We start from the raw sequence: 22681 nt of genomic DNA on the forward strand, positions 1-22681 counted from the left end.
CATCTGAGGAGCAGGAGAATCGACGTTTCAGGCACAAGCCCTTCTTCAGGAAGAAATTGATCAGACAAAGGAGGATTATCAAAGTAGACAGTTGTTTTTTAACGTTGTGTTTCTCAGAGTTAAAGAATAAATTGTTAAATTGTTTCTTTACATGAAAGGATTTTTCTAGTTCTTGGTCACTTGTACTTTGGGGTGGCATGGTGGGTCAGTGGTTAGCACTGCTGCCTCACGGTCCCAGGTTCGATTCCAGCATCGGGTGAGTATCTGTGTGGAGTTTGCACATTCTCCCCGTGTCAGCGTGGGTTTCCTCCAGGTGCTCCAGTTTCCTCCCACAGTCCAAAGATGTGCAGGCTAGGTGAATTGGCCGTGCTAAATTGCCCGTAGTGTTAAGTGCATTAGTCAGGGGTGAATGTAGAGGAATGGGTCTGGGTGGGTTGCTCTTCGCAGGGGGTTGGGCCGAAGGGCCTGTTTCCACACTGTAGGGAAAACTAAGCGGCAGATTCAAACCACTACAAATGCCGAAGGAAAGATCACAGAAGTGCTTCACAGGAGGCTCCCAAGCACTGAGGATGTCACCTAGACAGGGGACGAAACGTCTGCAACACAAATTCCCAGCTCGGCGAACAAAATCACAACAAGTTAATTGTTGTTTTAAGTCTGTCCAAGAGAAAGGCTGCAGTAGTGAATATAGTGGATTCTTTCTTGATTATATCTTTTTGGAGATAAGTCTCTTCATTAAACATAAAATATAAGCCAGAGCTATTCATTTAACCTGGGGTAGTGTTTGTAGAGGAATAAGAAGGTGTTATTTTCTGGGTCTGTAGATTGTGAAGGAGCAAAAATGGCCTTTGCAGTGATATGTACTTCTTGTCAGATGTGGGAGTTTAAAGAGAGTTTAAGGGTTACTGTGGATTATATCTGCCATAAATGCTGTTGGATGCGAATCTTGTGAGATCGAGTGGATCGGTTGGAGAGACAGATAGACACGATGAGGAATTTGCAACAGCAACAGTATGTGATGGATGGCAGTTATAGGAAGGGGGGAAGTCTCAGATCTAGTCACATAGATGGGTTAACTCCAGGAAGGGTGAGAGAGGTCGGCACCCAGGGCAGGAGTCTGTTGTGGATATACCCATCTCAAACAGGTATGCTGTTTTGGAAAATGTAGGGGGTGATGGATTCTCAGGGGAACATAGCATGAACAGCCAAGTTTCTGGTATTGAGACTGGCTCTAATGCAACGAGGGGTATGTCGGCTTCTAAGAGATCAATTGTGTTAGGGATTCTGGAGTCAGAGGATGACAGATGTTTCTGTGGCCAGCAGAGAAAAAGCAGAATGGTGTGTTGTTTCCCTGGTGCCAGGATCAAGGATGTCTCAGAGAGAGTGCAGAATGTTCTCATGGGGGAGATGGGCCAGCAGGCGATCAGTGTCCACATTGGAACCAAGGATATTGGAAGGGAAAAGATTGAGATTCTGAAGGGAGATTATAGGGAGTTAGGCAGAAATTCAAAAAGGAGGTCCTCAAGAGTAGTAATATCTGAATTACTCCCAGTGCTACGAGCTAATGAGGGCAGGAATAGGACAATAAAGTAGATGAACGCAAGGCTGAGGAGCTGGTGTATGGGAGAAGGATTCACATTTTTGGTTCATTGGAATCTCTTTTGGGGTAGAAGTGACCTGTACAAGAAGGACGGATTGCACCTAAATTGGAAGGGGACTAATATACTGGCAGGGAAATTTGCTAGAACTGCTTGGGAGGATTTAAACTAGTAAGGGGGAGGGGTGGGACCCAGGGAGATAGTGAGGAAAGAGATCGATCTGAGACTGGTACAGCTAAGAACAGAAGTGAGTCAAACAGTCAGGGCAGGCAGGGACAAGGTAGGACTAATAAATTAAACTGCATTTATTTCAATGTAAGGGGCCTAACAGGAAAGGCAGATGAACTCAAGGCATGGTTAGGAACATGGGACTGGGATATCATAGCAATTACGGAAACATGGCTCAGGGGTGAGTATGACTGGCAGCTTAATGTTCCAGGGTACAAATGTTACAGGAAGGATAGAAAGGGAGGCAAGAGAGGAGGGGGAGTGGCATTTTTGATAAGGGATAGCATTACAGCTGTGCTGAGGGAAGATATTTTTGGAAATACATCCAGGGAAGTTATTTGGGTGTAACTGAGAAATAAGAAAGGGATGATCACCTTATTGGGATTGTATTATAGACCCCCCAATTGTTGGAGGGAAAGTGAGAAACAAACTTGGAAGGAGATCTCAGCTACCTGTAAGAATAATAGGGTAGTTCTGGTAGGGGTTTTAACTTTCCAAACATCGACTGGGACTGCCATAGTGTTAAAGGTTTAGATGGAGAGAACTTTCTTAAGTGTGTACAAGACAATTTTCAGATTCAGTATGTGGATGTACCTTCTAGAGAAGGTGCAAACTTGACCTACTCTTGGTAAATAAGGCAGGGCAGGTGACTGAGGTATCAGTGGGGGAGCACTTTGGGGTCAGCGACCATAATTCTATTCGTTTTAAAATAGTGATGGAAAAGGATAGACCAGATCTAAAAGTTGAAGTCCTAAATTGGAGAAAGGCCAATTTTGACGGTATTAGGCAAGAACTTTCGAAAGCTGATTGGAGGCAGATGTTCGCAGGTAAAGGGATGGCTGGGAAATGGGAAGCCTTCAGAAATGATATAACAAGAATCCAGAGAAAGTATATTCCTGTCAGGGTGAAAGGGAAGGCTGGTAGGTATAGGGAATGCCGGATGACTAAAGAAATTGAGGGTTTGGTTAGGAAAAAGAAGGAAGCATATGTCAGGTATAGACGGGATAGATCGAGTGAATCCTTAGAAGAGTATAAAGAAAGTAGGAGTATACTTAAGAGAGAAGTCAGGAGGGCAAAACGGGGACATGAGATAGCTTTGGCAAATAGAATTAAGGAGAATCCAAAGGGTTTTTACAAATATATTAAGGACAAAAGGGTAACTAGGGAGAGAATAGGGCCCCTCAAAGATCAGCAAGGCGGCCTTTGTGTGGAGCCACAGAAAATGGGGGGGTACTAAATGAGTATTTTGCATCAGTATTTACTGTGGAAAAGGATATGGAAGAAATAGACTGTAGGGAAATAGATAGTGACATCTTGCAAAATGTCCATATTACTGAGGAGGAAGTGCTGGATGTCTTGAAATGGTAAAAAGTGGATAAATCCCCAGGACCTGACCAGGTGTACCTGAGAACTCTGTGGGAAGCGATTGCGGGGCCTCTTGCTGAGATATTTGTATCATCGATAGTCACAAGTGAGGTGCTAAGAGACTGGAGGTGGGCAAACGTGGTGCCACTGTTTAAGAAGGGTGGTAAAGACAAGCCCGGTAACTATATACCGGTGAGCCTGACCTCGTTGGTGGGCAAGTTGTTGGAGGGAATCCTGAGGGACAGGGTGTACATGTATTTGGAAAGGCAAGGACTGATTCGGAATAGTCAACATGGCTTTGTGCATGGGAAATCATGTCTCACAAACTTGATTGAGTTTTTGAAGACGTAACAAAGAAGATTGATGAGGGCAGAGCGGTAGATGTGATCTATATGGACTTCAGTAAGGCGTTCGACAAGGTTCCCCATAGGAGACTGATTAGCAAGGTTAGATCTCATGGAATACAGGGAGAACTAGCCAGTTGGATACAGAACTGGCTCAAAGGTAGAAGACAGAGGGTGGTGACGGAGGGTTATTTTTCAGATTGGAGGCCTGTGACCAGTGGAGTGCCACAAGGATCGGTGCTGGGTTCTCTACTTTTTGTCATTTACATAAATGCTTTGGATGCGAGCATAAGAGGTACAGTTAGTCAGTTTGCAGATGACATCAAAATTGGAGGTGTAGTGGACAGCAAAGAGGGTTACCTCAGATTACAACAGGTTCTGGACCAGATGGACCAATGGGCCGAGATGTGGCAGGTGGAATTTAATTCAGATAAATGCAAGGTGCTGCATTTTGGGAAAGCAAATCTTAGCAGGACTTATATACTTAATGGTAAGGCCCTAGGGAGTGTTGCTGAATAAAGAGACCTTGGAGTGCAGGTTCATAGCTCCTTGAAAGTGGAATCACAGGTAGATAGGATAGTGAAGAAGGTGTTTGGTATGTTTTCCTTTATTGGTCAGAGTATTGAGTACAGGAGTTGGGAGGTCATGTTGCGGCTGTACAGGACACCGGTTAGACCACTGTTGGAATATTGTGTGCAATTCTGGTCTCCTTCCTATCGGAAAGATGTTGTGAAACTTGAAAGTGTTCAGAAAAGACTTACAAGGATGTTGCCAGGGTTGGAGGATCTGAGCTACAGGGAGAGGCTGAACAGGCTGGGGCTGTTATCCCAGGAGCGTTGGAGGCTGAGGGGTGACCTTAGAGGTTTACAAAATTATGAGGGGCATGGATAGGATAAATAGACAAAGTCTTTTCCCTGGGGTCAGGGAGTCCAGAACTAGAGGGCATAGGTTTAGGGTGAGAGGGAAAAGATATAAAAGACACCAAAGGGGCAACTTTTTCACACAGAGGGTGGGACGTGTATGGAATGAGCTGCCAGCAAATGTGGTGGAGGCTGGTACAATTGCAACATTTAAGAGGCATTTGGATGGGTATATGAATAGGAAGGGTTTGGAGGGATATGGGCTGGGTGCTGGCAGGTGGGACGAGATTGGGTTGGGATGTCTGGTCGGCATGGACGGGTTGGACCAAAGGGTCTGTTTCCATGCTGTACATCTCTACGACTCTATGAGATGCTGCCAGACCTAGCGAGTTTTGCCAGTAATTTCTGTTTTTGTTCCACATTCATGTGGTTGATTCTTAACTGCCTTTTGAAAAGTCTGAGCAAACCACTCAGTTCAAGGGAAATTAGAGATGGGGAATAAATGCTGGTTGTGGAAGTAGGTTCGCTCGCTGGAACTGGAAGGTTCGTTTTCAGACTTTTCGTCACCATACTAGGTAACATCATCAGTGAGCACTGGTGGTGTAGCTCACTTTCTATTTATATGTTTGAGTTTCCTAGGATTGGTGATGTAATTCCCCGTGGTGACCTCATTTCCTATGGTGATGTCATTACTTGTTCTTTTTCTCAGGGGATGGTAAGTGGGATCCAAGTCAATGTGTTTGTTGACAAGATTAGATTAGATTAGATTAGATTACTTACAGTGCGGAAACAGGCCATTCGGCCCAACAAGTCCACACCGACCCGCCGAAGCGAAACCCACCCATACCCCTACATTTATCCCTTACCTAACACTACAGGCAATTTAGCATGGCCAATTCACCTGACCTGCACATCTTTGGACTGTGGGAGAAAACCGGAGCACCCGGAGGAAACCCACGCAGACAAGGGGAGAACGTGCAAACTCCACACAGTCAGTCGCTTGAGGCAGGAATTGAACCCTGGTCTCTGGCGCTGTGAGGCAGCAGTGCAAAGAGTTACGGTTGCAATGCCATGATTCTAGGAATTCACATGTGCGTCTCGATTTGGCTTGGCCCCGGATGGATATGTTGTCCCAGTCAAAGCGATGTCCTTCCTTATCCATATGTAAGGATACTACTGAGAGTGGTTCATGTGTTTTGTGGCTAATTGATATTCATGTCTCCTGGTGGCTAGTTTTCTGCTTGTTTGTCCAATGTAGTGTTTGTTACAGTTCTTGCATGGTATTTTGTAAATGACATTAGTTTTGTTAATGATCCCTCCAACATCATAAATTCAGAGGAGGCAGAGCAAATCTAACACATCGACTCTGTCTGTCTGTCTGTCTCTCTCTCTCTCTCTCTCTCTCTCTCTCCACAGACTATTGATGTGCTCCAGTACTTTGTTTGTATTGCAGAATCCCCCAGTCTCCACAGTGCTGTAAGATGAATCTTCAGCACACCTCATCACAGTTTAAGATACATTGGAGAGATTTGCTGCTTCTATCCTCTTTGCTGATAGAGAGCCACAGGGGTTAGTTGATCTCATGTAGTCCAAGAAAATAACTTGCTCGTTTAACAAGAAGAGATTTTTGCCTTAAACAAGCTGTAGTTTATTGCATGATCATAACTAAGTACAAGTTACACTCATAATAAACATTGTGACAGCAGCTGTGAAAGAAATCTCAATTCTCCTTGAGATGCAAAGCTGATTCCCTATTCAAGTCCATGAAACACTGTCAAATTAGCAGTGCTAATGCAATCCTCAGTATTAGCTCTTTCAGATTGTTACAGTGTTATATAGCATGCAGTGTTATTTTTCTACCGGGACACTGAAAAGACATTTTGACCATTTTTTTAAAAAAACTGAAAGAACTGTGGATGCTGGAAATCAGAAACAAAAACAGAAAAACTTCAGCAGGTCTGGCAGCATTTGTGGAGAGTTAACATTCTGGATTCAGAACTGACGGTAGTTCAGAAAATGTTGGTTTTTATACAGAAGATAAGGTGAGAGAAGGGAGTTGGGGTAAACAATAGGTGGAGATCAAGCCCAAAGAGAGAGGAAAACAGTTGGACAGACAAGGGAAAGAATAGTGGTCAGCCTAGGAGGATGAATAGCAGCTTATGGGGACTACTAGTGGCTAAGAAATAGGGTTGTGAGTAAGAGTAGACACTGTGATAATAAGAGTGTGGTGCAGGAAAAGCACAGCAGATCAGGCAGCAGAGTTGACGTTTCAGGCAAAAGCCCTTCATTCTTGATGAAGGGCTTTTGCCCAAAATGTCAATTCTCCTGCTCCTCAGATGCTGCCTGACTTGCTGTGCTTGTCCAGCACCACAGTCTCGACTCTAATCTCCAGCATCTGCAGTTCTCATTTTCACCCTGTGATAACAAGGTCTGGTATGTGCAGGTGGGAGAAAGCATGGGGAACGATGCTCAAGCCTTAAAATTGTTGAACTTGATATTGATTCCAAAGGCTGTAGAATTCCCAAGTGCAAATCGAGGCGCTGTTCTTCCAGCTTGTGCTGAGCTTCGCTAGAACACTGCAGTAAGTCTGAGACAGAGATGTTGCGTGTCTGCGTATAGACTCAGATGCCTCAGACCCACAGGCTGAGCTGAGGCTCCGGGTATGATGTGTAGGCCTGGGTGCCTCAGACCCACAGTCTGAGCTGTGGTTCCAGGTCTGTGTGTAGGCCCTAGTGCCTAGGACCCGCAGGTTGAATGGAGGCTCCAGATCTCCGTGTAGGCCCAGGTGTCTCGGACCCACAGGCTGAGCTGAGGCTCCAGGTCTGCATGTAGGCCCAGGTGCCTCGAACCTGCAGGCTGAGCTGAGGCTCCAGGTCTGCATGTAGGCCCATGTGCCTCGAACCCGCAGGCTGAGCTGAGGCTCCAGGTCTGCGTGTAAGCCCAGGTGCCTTGAACCCGCAGGCTGAGCTAAGGCTCCAGGTCTGCGTGTAGGCCCGGGTGCCTGAAGTAGCAGAAACATCGGTGAAAGGAATGGTGGAGGACCCCAACAACCGGTGGCAACATCTGGAGGAGTGTCAGAAGGGAAGCAGAAGGAACAGAGCCCACACATCCCCAGGCCAAAAACCCCAGCTTGGACATGGGAGTCGCAGGAGCGATGGGGGCAGATAACCATAACAGAGACCCTGGAGTCCATTACAGAAACGTCAGCTGTCATCAAACAGCAGTGGAGGAGGGACAAGAAGAAGGGAGAAATATTAACTTGATTGCCATAAAATCCTGCATTATATGGAGTGTTTCAAGATGGTGTCAGAGCGTGGTGATACTCTGCATCTAACACACCAAAAATCACTTTTCACTGCATTTTTATTTACATGTGACAATAAATCTAAATGAATCTAAATGTAATCTAGCTGCAGTCTTTGGGGTGTGGGACCTCCATACCCACAACTGTTAAAATAGCAGTTCCAGGATTTTGACCCAGTGACAGTGAAGGAATGGCAATATAGTGCCAAGTCAGGATGGCGTTTGACTTGGAGCAAGTGCTTGTGTTCTGAAAGCTTCTTTGGCACAGCTCTTTGTTTAGCCTTCTTTCAAGTGATGCATTGCGTTACATTTTGAGTGACCCTGGATGATGGATTTTCCTTAACAATTTAGGCCAAAGTCCTCAGGTAGAATATGTGTCACAAATGGAGTCTGGTACAATTGCAACATTTAAGAGATATTTGGATGGGTATATGAATAGGAAGGGTTTGGAGGGATATGGACCGGGTGCTGGCAGGTGGGACTAGATTGGGTTGGGATATCTGGTCAGCATGGACAGGTTGGACTGAAGGGTCTGTTTCCATGCTGTACATCTCTATGACTCTATGATAGACACTGCCTTTGCAGGTGAGACAGGCACATCTCATATAGGATCTAACAGTCATCTATGAATATATCCATGTAGGATTTGGATGTTCCACTGTTCTTGTTGACTGCTGCAACTGATATTTTTCAGAGTCAAACACCTGCAGATGCTGCTGGACTACTGCAATTGATTTGAAACTTGTGTTTGTCTTGCAGAGTGTCAATAGCATATTCAAACAGTCATTTGATTGTACAAAACTTGAGTACTGCCAAAAGAATGATTAAAAAAAACATAAGATTCCCAACATCATATTATTGTTGAAATTTATTTGTCTTGCACTCATCAGGACAATCTGCAATAATATTAAATCAAGTGAAAACCAACATTTGTACTGCATAAGAGGCGAGTGGTAATTGATTGGCAAGTAGACACTGATTAGTAGAGGAAGTCCATTTTCTGCTTACAATAGTATGTTTTTCTTTATTGGTCAGAACGTTGAGTATAGGAGTTGGGAGGTCATGTTGCAGCTGTACAGGATATTAGTTAGGTCACTTTTGGAATATTGCATGCAATTCTGGTCTCCCTTCGATTGGAAGGATGGTGTGAAACTTGAAAATGTTCAGAAAATATTTACAAGAATATTGCCAGGGTTGAAAGGTTTGAGTTATAGGGTGAGGTTGAATAGGTTGGGGCTGTCTTCCCTGGAGTGTCTGAAGCTGAGGGGTGTCCTCATAGAGGTTTATAAAATCATGAGGGCATGGTTAGGATAAATAGACAAGGTCTTTTCCCTGGGGTGAGAGCATCCAGAACAAGACGGCATAGGTTTAGTGTGAGTGGGGAAAGATATAAAAGGGACTTAAGGGGCAATTGATTCATATAGGTTAAGTTAGGATATCTGGTCGACGTGGACGAGTTGGACTGAAGGGTCTCTTTCTGTGCTGTACATCTCTATGACTCTAATTAATCATAATTGACAGTTAACAGCCAGATTTTGTTTAAATTGTAAACCAGACAAGCTGAGGCAATGCAAAACAATCAAAGTCCAATCTATGCTAAGATGTTTGCTTTTTATTTTTCTTTTGGTGCTCTCCAAAATGCCAGAATAAAGATTTGTCGTACATTGTAATGCATTTTTTTCTGTTCTTTGTTTGCTGTTTTCTCTTTTTCCTGCACTACACGTAGCTGCCCCTTTAAGAATTGCAGCCTTGTAGACACAGCTTTCCACCTGTAGGCAGTGTTCATGACCAAAAAGGAAAGATGCCAACGTTCAGGTACTCTTTAAATTTTTGCACCGATTTGGTAAAGGAAAATGACAGAATCAACCAAAATCTGAAACAGGTGAGCCTTTGAAGAATGGGAGTAATTTTGTTTTAATGTGTTTAAGTTTGAAGTTGTGCTTTGGAGCTATTCCCTCAGGACTATTTAAATGCCTATTCAAAAATTAGATCAGCAGCCTCTGGAGTTTGTTTCTTCTTCTTAAAGAGAGAGCATTAAATTACTCACTGTGCTTCAGTAGAATTTGTAGCCTTTGTTTCTGATGTATTTGTTATTTCAGCTCTGAACTTGGGTATATTCATGGATGACTGTTAGATAGAAAGGATTTTGACAGGTTACTGTCAACTTTCAGACTCCAGTACCCACATACTACCATCATGATGTATGTTTTTTATATATGTGTTCGTCCACAAACATACATCACAGTTAGTTAGGTTCCTCTTGAGTCTGATGTCTGAAGTTTGTTTACAATGTTAACTATTTACAAAACTACATTGTTTGGTTTCTGCTCTTCCTGGTATTACTGTACATTACACATACATACGTACACATTCCTGAAGAAGGGCTCATGCCCGAAACGTCGATTCTCCTGCTCCTTGGATGTTGCCTGACCTGCTGCGCTTTTCCAGCAACACATTTTCAGCTCTGATCTCCAGCATCTGCAGTCCTCACTTTCTCCACATACATACAGCAGACTGACCACATTGATTCCACTATATAGACAGTAACTGAAGGTGAAGTGAGTACGTATATACCAGAATTTCACATTCATAAATGTCTTAAAGATACAGACCATTAAATCTGAACTTGCTGCACTATTGTTCAAGTCACCTTAGCTGCCACTAAAACCTAAGGATATCAGCACAAATTGGAATAGACTTAATTGGATTGATAACTGAAACGGCACAATTAATGTTTAGCTAATGTATTCAGAGATGTATTGCCATACTCAGTGGTTAGCCTATTGATTGTTTACTACAACATATCTGTGAGGGGATATTCGGTCTTTCTGAGAAAGATAAAAAGGTGAAGGATGTCATTAGGTTTAGAGAAAAGTTGGTGTTCCACTATTTCTGCTGCTCTTTACTGCCCCCTGCAGGAATATCTGAAGAATCTGACTTACAAAATTAGGCCATTTCACAAAGTATTTCTGTTAAGTTCACCAGGTCAAAGCAAAACTGTAACGTGTATTAGGGACAAGCATTCCAAATAAAATGGTTTTACAAAGTATACAAAGTATACAGCTTCACAATATTCTGATGATGATGATAATATATTTGCAGTGATGGAACATTTGGGAAAAGAGATCTATTCCTTTCACTAAAATACACTGTCAAATCCACTGTAGAATGGAGAGACACTAACTACAAAGCTCCAGTTGAATATCTCACAATCACAAACTGCTATGAGTTTCCCACTCTCCATGATGTTGATAGGTTCCATGGACTCTCCTGTCTCCTCTGCCAGTCTATGTAGCATAAAGGATTAATGCTGAATGTTTAAATAGGCAGTTGTTATGGATTAGATCAAATCTCCTCAAAATATTCAGAAGATAGTTTAGACCCTAACTTTTTCTTATTTTAAAGGTAAATGTACAATGTTGCGTTCCGAATGCAATTTAATTGGTCGAATTACCAGATTAAAAGCAAAACCCACGTTATTCGCTCACTACAGGAGGAATTGGAATAACTTAGTTCTATTGGAAAACTTAACAGAATAATAGATATAGTAACTAGTGCTAAATAACTGTTCAATATAGTAACATCCCATAAACATACCTTTGGAAAAAGGCAAATTCAGAACACAAAACAGAAGACAAAATGTCAATTCTCCTGCTCCTCGGATGCTGCCTGACCTGCTTTTTCCGCACTCTCGACTCTGATCTCCAGCATCTGCAGTCCTCACTTCCTCCAAAATTCCGAACATAGATTAACCCACATGCAAGTCCCACAGCAGGCAGAGAACCCTCAACTTTTGTGTAACTGAGAGAGGGACACAAAAAAAATGGCTTCCACTTCTTCAAGATCCCAAAAGCAACTGCTGAAAACTAAACCTAAAATCCATGGTTCTGTAGGTAGGAGCTTAACCACACTCATTCAAGCTGCTCCTGTTGTTTCACCTTTAAAAAAATTCCCCAAGATTTCACAGGTTGTTTATCTTCTCATAGACTGCTCAGTACCTGTCCCACAATCCCTGTCTAAAAGAAACCAGGGTAACAGCATCGTCACAGAGTCCACATGAATAAGAGAATGTAAGACAGTAGACTCTGGAAAGAGGTGACCCTGTGTGCATATTTGTGTTAAGTTGATAAGTGTATGTCGTGAGCAGAATTTTAAATAAAAATGGAATCTTAACAATCACAGCATCACAAAATTGTTATGTGCAGAAGGAGATCATTGAACTTGGTGCGTCTGTACTAGTTGTTTGAGCATTTCAACATAAAGCCAATCACATGCCTTTCTCCATATTCCGATGTGTTGTTTCTATTTAAATCATCACCCAATACTCTTTTGAAATCTTCAATTTAAGCAGCTACCACCACACTACCAGTCAGAACATTCCATGCTCTAACTACTTGCATGTAATAAAAGTATTTTTCACCTTGCACTTGCTTCTTTTGCAAAACACTTTAATACAATACCTAATTGTTCTCGATCCATTTGTGAGTGGAAACAGTTTCTCCCTTTCTGCTCTGTCCAGACCCCTCACCATTTAGGAAACTTCCATCGATTTCCTCTTAGCCTTCTCCTCTCCAATATTTTCTCATAATTGACATGTCTCATTCCTGGAACCATTCCTGTAAATTCTTCTGCACTCTTTGCAATGTATTCACAATCTCCCCTTTATTGGGTGCCCAGAACTGTACACAGTTCTCCAGCTGTGGTCTAACCAGTGTCTTATGTATGTTCATCATAATCCCTTGCTCTTATATTCTATGATCCATGAAATATGAATCCTGAATGCTCTACCTGTCTTGCCACCTTTATTGACCTCTACATTTTTGCATCCAGGTCTCTCTACTTTTACGTACCTTATAGAAGAATACCTTTCATATAAACCATCTCTTCATGTTCTTTGTACCAAAGTGCATCACCCCATATTTCTCTGCAATCATTGAATTTAATTTATCGTCTAGACGCCCGTAGCTTTTTGCCAGGAGATAGTTGCAGGCATCAATTTCACTATATCTCTGCTCAAATTGTGGTGTGTGGTGAAGGATAATTCAGTCTGAAATGTTATAGAGGATGTGAAGGGGGACACAGTGCAACCAAATGTGGATGTCAAAGTGAGGCTAAGATATTTATCAGGATCAAGGTTGGAAAAACCTTGCACAACAATATGAAATATTATTTCCGATGATATTTTATGAGCCAAATCTACTGCTTCACATTCAAAGAAGTAAAGGGGTCATAAAATATTCAGGAATTAAAAATATGGTGTATGATAAGGTTATCTACACACTGACTAATACCACAAGCAGTACTTTTGATTATGATCTCAGTATTTGGTTGAAGTCATTTACAGCTCTCAAGGTCCTAACCCACAGTGGGGTCATAGGATGAGCAAGTGGAGACTGAGATTTGACACCTCTGAGATTGACTGTGACGCCTCATTAAACACGTGTGACTTATTCTAATGGTGGAATTGGGCTAATACATAAAACTCTATTGCAGCAAAATGTGTAAAATAATAGTTATCTGGTTTTATCTTTGTGTCCGTGTATCTACAATGCTTGAACGCCTCATTTCCCCCCCACCTTCCCATTCCAATCAACTATGCCACCCACTGTCCACTGGTCAACAATTCTTCCTTCCCACTTTTTTTCAATAATTCTACCCTCAATCCTCCAACCCCACTCACCAAGTTCCCTCACCATTTCTGACTTTAGGATTGCATTAAGACTTGTAGTGAAATAAGATTTGGGAAGCGCTCTACAAGGATATTGCCGTGTACTTTGATTAATGCTTGGCACCCTTGGCTTCTTGTAAACAGCGATATGACTAACCAAGGTCTGATTTTCATCAGATTTACACTACTTGAACTTTCTAGCAACAAACACGCGGTAGCTATAGAGGAAAAAGAGCCACGGTTAATTCTTCCTACTCTCACCACCACGCCAACCCCTCAAAAAACAAAATATTTCAGTCAGTTTCTGTATACCGCTGAAGCCAAACGCCAGCTCGCGGACGCCTCCTCTTATCGCCCCCTTGACCACGACCCCACCTCCCACCACCAAACCATCATCTCCCAGACCATCCAGGACCTCATCACCTCAGGGGATCTCCCATCCACCGCCTCCAACCTCATAGTCCCACAACCCCGCACCGCCCGTTTCTACCTCCTGCCCAAAATCCACAAACCTGCCTGCCCCGGCCGACCCATTGTCTCAGCCTGCTCCTGCCCCACCGAACTCATCTCCCAATACCTCGACACGGTCCTGTCCCCTTTAGTCCAAGAACTCCCCACCTACGTTCGGGACACCACCCACACCCTCCACCTCCTCCAGGATTTTCGCTTCCCCGGTCCCCAACGCCTTATTTTCACTATGGACATCCAGTCCCTGTACACCTCCATCCCCCATCACGAAGGACTCAAAGCCCTCCGCTTCTTCCTTTCCCGCCGCACCAACCAGTACCCTTCCACTGACACCCTCCTCCGACTGACTGAACTGGTCCTCACCCTGAATAACTTCTCTTTTCAATCCTCCCACTTCCTCCAAACTAAAGGAGTTGCCATGGGCACCCACATGGGCCCCAGCTATGCCTGCCTCTTCATAGGATATATTGAACAGTCCATCTTCCGCAACTACACTGGCACCACCCCCCACCTTTTCCTCCGCTACATCGATGACTGTATCGGCGCTGCCTCGTGCTCCCACGAGGAGGTTGAACAGTTCATCAACTTTACTAACACCTTCCATCCCGACCTGAAATTCACCTGGACTGTCTCAGACTCCTCCCTCCCCTTCCTAGACCTTTCCATTTCTATCTCGGGCAACCGACTCAACACAGACATCTATTATAAACCGACTGACTCCCACAGCTACCTGGACTACACCTCCTCCCACCCTGCCCCCTGTAAAAACGCCATCCCATATTCCCAATTCCTTCGTCTCCGCCGCATCTGCTCCCAGGAGGACCAATTCCAACACCGCACAGCCCAGATGGCCTCCTTCTTCAAGGACCGCAGATTCCCCCCAGACGTGATCGACGATGCCCTCCACCGCATCTCCTCCACTTCCCGCTCCTCCGCCCTTGAGCCCTGCTCCTCCAACCGCCACCAAGACAGAACCCCACTGGTTCTCACCTACCACCCCACCAACCTCTGCATACAACGTATCATCCGCCGCCATTTCCGCCACCTCCAAACGGACCCCACCACCAAGGATATATTTCCCTCCCCTCCCCTATCAGCGTTCCGCAAGGACCACTCCCTTCGTGACTCCCTCGTCAGATCCACGCCCCCCACCAACCCAACCTCCACCCCCGGCACCTTCCCCTGCAACCGCAGGAAATGTAAAACTTGCGCCCACACCTCCACACTCACTTCCCTCCAAGGCCCCAAGGGATCCTTCCATATCCGCCACAAGTTCACCTGTACCTCCACACACATCATCTATTGTATCCGCTGCACCCAATGTGGCCTCCTCTATATTGGTGAGACAGGCCGCTTACTTGCGGAACGCTTCAGAGAACACCTCTGGGCCGCCCGGACCAACCAACCCAATCACCCCGTGGCTCAACACTTTAACTCTCCCTCCCACTCCACCGAGGACATGCAGGTCCTTGGACTCCTCCACCGGCAGAACACAACTACACGACGGCTGGAGGAGGAGCGCCTCATCTTCCGCCTGGGAACCCTCCAACCACAAGGTATGAATTCAGATTTCTCCAGTTTCCTCATTTCCCCTCCCCCCACCTTGTCTCAGTCGGTTCCCTCAACTCAGCACCGCCCTCCTAACCTGCAATCCTCTTCCTGACCTCTCCGCCCCCACCCCACTCCTGCCTATCACCTCACCTTGACCTCCTTCCACCTATCCCACCTCCATCGCCCCTCCCCCTAGTCCCTCCTCCCTACCTTTTATCTTAGCCTGCTTGGCTCTCTCTCTCTTATTCCTGATGAAGGGCTTATGCTCGAAACGTCGAATTCTCTATTCCTGAGATGCTGCCTGGCCTGCTGTGCTTTGACCAGCAACACATTTGCAGCTGTGATCTCCAGCATCTGCAGACCTCATTTTTTACAGCGTTTGAGAAAAAAAAACAAAGTTTGTGTCTTCCTGGAGGTGTAGAATTTGTCTTATAACCCAAAACAAAAAGACATTGAATATACCAAACTAGATAAACCATAGCACCTACAAAGAAAGGCAGAACTTGCATTTATGTAGCACTTAGGTTAAAAAAAAGGTAAAAACTAGGTAAAAATGAAGGGCTTTTGCCCAAAATGTCGATTTCGCTGCACTTTGGATGCTGCCTGAACTGCTGTGCTCTTCCAGCACCACTAATCCAGAATTTATGTAGCACTTGCCAAGCTCTTAATTGTGCAAAAGCACTTTAAAATCAATTAAAGTGCAATCTTTAGGCAAGTAAAACAGCCAATGTCTGTGCAGTAAGGTCCCACAATGGGCAAATATGCAGAATGGCCAATTAAACTGTAATTGGAGATAACTATTTGCCATAACACTGAAAGATTCCCCATCTTCTCTTTTGAATCGCACGTTTGGATGTTTTACATTCAGTTAAACCTGCCTTGATCAGAGGAATCTTTGCTTTCTTAATTCTTTCATCCAATAATGCTCTCGCTACTGAGGCCAGCATTTATTGGCCTTCCCTAATTATCATTGAGGGTGTGTGTGATGATGATGCTCCTTTAACAAGGTTAAGCTGTCCTTAACTTTTTTTTAAGAGTAGTAAAAGCAGGTTTGGATAGGTTTTAGGTTGATTTGATTATAGCTAACAGATCCTACCTCAGGCAAAAGGCCTTTAAATTTAAAAAAACACTTGTAACAATGAAAGGGGAGTGGCCTGCTCTCCCAGCTCAGCTTTTCCCTGGTTTGATTTTTTTTTTGGCAGTCTGGCTAATCATTAAAAGCAGTCAGTCAGTTTTGAAGCTGCTGATCCAAGAAACAGCTACATGGAAGAACATGCTTCATGCTGCAATCGCGCTCTCTTGTAGGACCCTGTTATTTGATTTTATCTTTTGTGCCAAGAGGTGTTTATGGGGATTGTTGCAAGCATTGGGAACAGCATCATTTAAGTTGGGATAGTCTGTTGGGTTTTCAGATAGGTTAATTTATTCAGTATTCTGTTCTCTTCTGTTTGTGTTTCATTCGGTAATCTTGTAAATAAATTCTGTTTTGTTTAAAACTAAGTGGTTTGACCAGCTGCATCACTCCTGGAGTATCCACCTCACACCTGCTTAAAACAACTAGCAAAGTTAGGGTCTGGGCTACTTTCTTGAAATGATTTGAGGGGGTCTGGCCTCAATTGGTTGTGAGCTGCTTTCTTGAGCCACTGCGGTACATCTGAAGTTGGTATATACACAGTGCTATTCAAAAGGAAGTTCTATGAATTTGAAAAAATGGAAAATACATTCAAGGGTGGGACAAATATTTTACATCAAAATGATCATGATATGGTTGAGATCGATAAAGACCCTTCCTAATATAATGGCATGACCTGTTTTTTATCCCATTTTGCAACAGTGACAACACTTCAAAAAAATTATCTAATTGGATATAAATTGTTTTAGGGTGTTTGAATTCAGGAGAAATATGTTATAAATGCAGGTCTTCATTTTCCTTTAAACAAATCTAAACAAGTGAAACTACTGCAGTAAGCACTTGCACATGGAGAGTAACACAATTAACAGCAAACGCACTTTAACTGGAATTTAAATCTCTTTATTTGTATAACTCCAGAGGAAATACTCTGATCTGAATAAAGCAAGAAACCCATTAAGTTTTACAAGTGGAGAGCTACAGAAATTAATGTGGCAGAAATTATTCAGGGAACTCTCTCAACCTCTGTAGAACTAAGGGAACGCTTTCAACACATTAGCTGTATAAACTCATATAGCTACAATAAGCTATTGTATTCAAAAGAAACACAAAGCAGGAATTAACAAATTTGACAAGTCACATAGCCTTGAACTAAAGATAAAGCCTACTTTCAAAGTGAAAGCTGATCTAAACAATCCTTGGATAAGCACATGGATAACAATGGGGTAATGTAGGAGGACGAGATGAGAATAGTTCACAGGTTGGCGCAACATTGAGGGCCGAAGGGCCTGTTCTGTGCTGTATTGTTCTATGTTCGAATATGCATTCTGTTTAGGAACACTTTCTGATTTTATGCAAGGAATTTTGACAAACCTTATTCCTTTCCATGATTTTCCATGTTGTACTTTACAACAGTTTGAATAACTGCTAAAGTTGGTTAAAGATATGTCACATTAATCTATAGGACGAGCCTTAATATTCACTTTAAAACCTTCAGATGTGAATAATAATTCCCATTTAGCCCTGGAATGAGATACCAATATTCCAGATAATAGGTTTCACTGGAAGGTGTGAGTATTTCCATTAGCTTACTACACTGGCAGAATGGGACGTGATTATGATGAAGTGAGTGTTGAAAATTTCTACATAATTGGGTTGATTTAAACAATTAAGGAAGACATATAAGAGCTTCTGCCTCAAGATCTGAGATGTAATAACCATGCAATCATTTTTGTTTAATTATTTGTATTATTTATATTTGTTTTAATGTTGGAAATCTGAATCGGTGCTGGATCCAGTGTTGTTTGTCTTTCATATATACAATTTGGATGATAATTTGGAAGGCATGGTTCTTAAGATTGCGGATGACATAGTCGACGGTGAAGAAGTTATCTAAGATTGCAAAAGGATCTTTACCAATTAGATCAATGGGCTGAGGAGTAGCAGATGGAGTTTAATTTGGATCAGTGTGAAGTATAGCATTTTGGTAAAACAACCAAGGGCAGATCTTCTACAGTTAATGGCAGGGCCCTGGATAGCATTGTCCACAGAGAGACCTTAAGGTTCAGGCACAGTGTTTTGAAACACAGGTAGACAAGGTGATTAAGAAGGCATTTAGCAGTTCAATATTCTTGCCTTCATTGGTCAGACCATTCAGTATTGGAGTTGGGATGTCATGTTGAGGTTTGAGAGGTCACTTTTGGAGTTCTGTGTACAGTCTGGTTGCCCTGTTACATTAAATTGGAGATGGTTCAGAAAAGATTTACCAGAATGTTGCCAGGACTGGAGAGATTGAATTACAGGGAGAGGCTGGATAGGCTGGGACTTCTTTCATTGCAGTGTAGGAGGTTGAGGAGTGATCTTATAGAGGTTTATTAAATCATGAGGAGCACAGATAAGGTGGCTGGCAGAGTTCATTCCCCCAGGGTTGGGGAATTCAAAACTGGGGGGCATTGTTTTTAAGGTAAGCAGGAAATATTTAAAAGGAATCCAATGGGCAGCTTTTTTCACACAGAGGATGGATCCTATGTGGAATCAACTGCCAGAGGAAATGGTAGATGCAGGTACAGTTACAACATTTCAAAGACATTTGGACAGGTACATGAATAGGAAAGGTTTTAAGGGATATGGGCAAAACACAGGCTCATGGAACTAGTTTCATTTGGGAAACTTGTTTGACATGGATGAGGTGGACTGAAGAGTCGATTTCCGTGCTGTGTGACTCTCTAACTCTATACACAGTAGTCAATTAGTATTCAAATGGGATCAATGTGAACAAATCTTCCTCTTATGCTTGAATGTCGATGAGCAACAGGATTCAACAAACAGGAGGAAATGGTGGAGCACAGTGAAAAGAGAGTCTGTCTGATTTTCTACTAGGTTTAAAACCGGGGGTGAAAAGTTAGGTCATCTCAATTATAGGATTACTTCTTCCACCCTTTCTATCCCCTTTAGACTCCAGTGCCACAAGAAACAAACTTTTCTAATGTTGTTCCAGATGATCTGATCTGAGGTCACAATTATGTCAGTCCACTTCATTTCCAGATGTTTTCAGTTTCAAATACAGCAAATGCATGTACCTGTGGACGTAAAGCATTTAATTTTGCAAAATTGGCAACTTTTAAAAGAATGCATTTCTCTTCGATTTGAGCACATATTTTTTATTAAATTGGTTTGTTACTAAGATTTTACACTGTAAGAAAGGATTTGCCTGTTGCCCATTGCTGAAGTATTGTGAGTTCACTGGGTGCTGCAGTCATTAAGTCATTAAACAGTGTCTGTGAAAGACATCTAAATAAATGCTTCATCTTTACTGTTTGCTACTCTCATGAAAAGCAGAATAGTTTCTATAAAATAAATTAGCTATGTAATGTTTGACTTTTATCTGCATTGGTTGAATGTTAATATGTTTTATTTTGATCAACAATTTATTTAAAATATGGTGTGCAGCTGAAAGAAGCGAAATGTCTATCTGAGCTTCAAACCTTTATTGGTTTTAATTGAGTTTCTCAATTATGATAAACAATTTCATCTCAAGAACGGGGGAACAACTTCAATTAGTCACCTGAGCAGGCGTAGTGGGAGGTGATGGTCACTTTTAATAAGCTCCGAGGTAATGTTCTCATCTCATGCTTCACTTCCCATCAAGCACATGAGTAGATTGATATTCAGGAGCTCTTCAGTGGTGCATCAATAGGCAATCCCTGTACAGTCATCAAGGACTGAAGCACAGCGGCCATCATAAATAAATCTACCCCAATGAGGAAATAGACTCAAGAACACAAATAAATGCCAGCATGTGGTAAGAAAACAACTCATCATATACCGTGCAATACAGATAAAAATTGTACATCGATTCTAAGCAATCTATATTTTAAAGTATTGTGTTTGAAGTGTTCATTAAACAAAGGCATAAGAGCATATTCAATTCCGCCTGCAAATTAGTTATTGGAGCTGCTTTCCAGCATATCTTTCAGGTATTGCATGAATTAAGGTACTTCTTTGTTATTGTGTGATTGCCATTACATTTTGAAAGGAACAGGAGTCACTTGGCAGCAAATGATACATTCTATTAGCTGGTGACAAGAGTAAGGGTTCTCCATAATGACTCTTGGGACTCACTATTGCTTACCTAGCTATTGGGCTGGAAATATTATGCTCCAGCTCATCCTACAATTGCAGTCCACTTCCTGAGTTGGCAGGTGAACCTGAGGAATGTGCTAGGTGGAATCTGAAAGGGCTCTGAATGACATGTTAAGAAATGTGACAGAATCTTGTGAGAACTCCAGCGATGCCTACTTTGCCATCAGGAAGAACTCACTGCATCGTTTAACTACGTTCTGGGTTTTTCACTCAGCAGCAGTGATTTACCTATTAATCCAGAATTATTGCTTGTTAACATCCTCACTAACTGCAGGTCTCACCTCATTAATATTCACTTTTCTAATATACCACCCACACTGAGCAAACGGAGTGCTGACAATTCTCGATGTGGAAATCAGAGCAGGTACCTGCTGGATTCAGTTCACCACTGCACCTTATGTTGGACACCATGCACCAACATCACAGGGCACATTCCATGGGGACTGGCTGCATACACCACATCCAAGGAGATTGGCACCTGAGATGTGTCAACCTCTAAGAGACTTCATGACACATTGCCAACACATTCAAAGCTGCCCCTTGGGATACAACAGCAATTGCTATTATCATGTTAGAGCAAGGACGGACACTTTGTGATCAGGACCAGATTAGATTAGGTCACATTACCGTCAAGTGTGTGGTGCTGGAAAAGCCCAGCTAGTCAGGCAGCATCTGAGGAGCAGGAGAATCGATGTTTTGGGCATATGCCCTTCATCAGGAATCACATCACCACTCTGTTCATTTGCTCCCTTAATATTCACTCATTTTGAGCCCACCTGGATGCTCGCAGCATCCCTGCCTGGCCCTGCCCTGTCTCGCCTTTTGATAGCTCTCTCCATGAATTGGGTTCCACTCTCTTGACTGCAACCATTTGTCAGCCTTATTCTGGCCTCTACCTGGGACTCTATAGTCCCCTCACTCAAGTCTCTCTGAAAACAGTCCAGATCTGTTTTATCGCCATCCATTATCATCGAACTGAAACCTCTTGAGAGTATTTTTCATTAAAAATAATAGTCACCAGAACATTATACTGTTTTTGTGATGCCTCTGACAGATCCTGCCGACTACGCCACTTGACGTGGGAGTTCAATCACCTTCCTCATCTTCAATGACCAGACTGTGGAGAATTGTCCAATTACAAATAAAGGCCTCACACACAGATCTTATGAAATTCACAAACACTGATTTATTTCTCACAATATCATGAAGAGAAATTGACGGGACTGATACAAAACAGATACTTTGTCCAGTTAAGTCAAGGATTCTCTTCCTTGAGCTACAGATACAGACAGTTTTTATAGGGTTACAGTAGTGATCTCCAGCATCTGCAGACCTCATTTTTTACTCGAAGATTTTAACCTACTGCGAATCCTCTTACAAGGATGCCTTCCTTGAAGAAGCTCTCTTCCTCCCTCTACAAGGATTTCAGTGAGTCCCTCTCTCACTGCACCCCCAGGTCATCTCCTCTGCACAGAAGCTCTTCAGCCACGTTCTCAAACAGACTCGTTACCACAGCCACATCTCCTTCCTCAGCACCTGCCATCCTCTTCCTGACCTCTCCGCCCCCACCCCACTCCGGCCTATCACCCTCACCTTGACCTCCTTCCACCTATCCCACCTCCATCGCCCCTCCCCCTAGTCCCTCCTCCCTACCTTTTATCTCAGCCTGCTTGGCTCTCTCTCTTATTCCTGATGAAGGGCTTATGCTCGAAACGTCGAATTCTCTATTCCTGAGATGCTGCCTAACCTGCTGTGCTTTGACCAGCAACACATTTGCAGCTGTGATCTCCAGCATCTGCAGACCTCATTTTTTACTTACAGTAGTGAAATGTTAATTACAAGACAATGCAATTTTGATTACAGTTAAAAGAAAACAATTACTTGTCCAGCAGTATTCATCAGTTAATAATTGTAACAGTGGTTTACCTAATCTGCAGGAACGGGTGCTAATGGCTAGCATCTGGCTTCAATAGCTCTCTAAGGTTGTGTTCACTCTTGTCAGGTATCTTGGTGCCACCTAGCCT

Source organism: Hemiscyllium ocellatum, chromosome 18 (genome assembly GCF_020745735.1).
Source record: "Hemiscyllium ocellatum isolate sHemOce1 chromosome 18, sHemOce1.pat.X.cur, whole genome shotgun sequence".
In the NCBI taxonomy this organism is placed as follows: Eukaryota; Metazoa; Chordata; class Chondrichthyes; order Orectolobiformes; family Hemiscylliidae; genus Hemiscyllium; species Hemiscyllium ocellatum.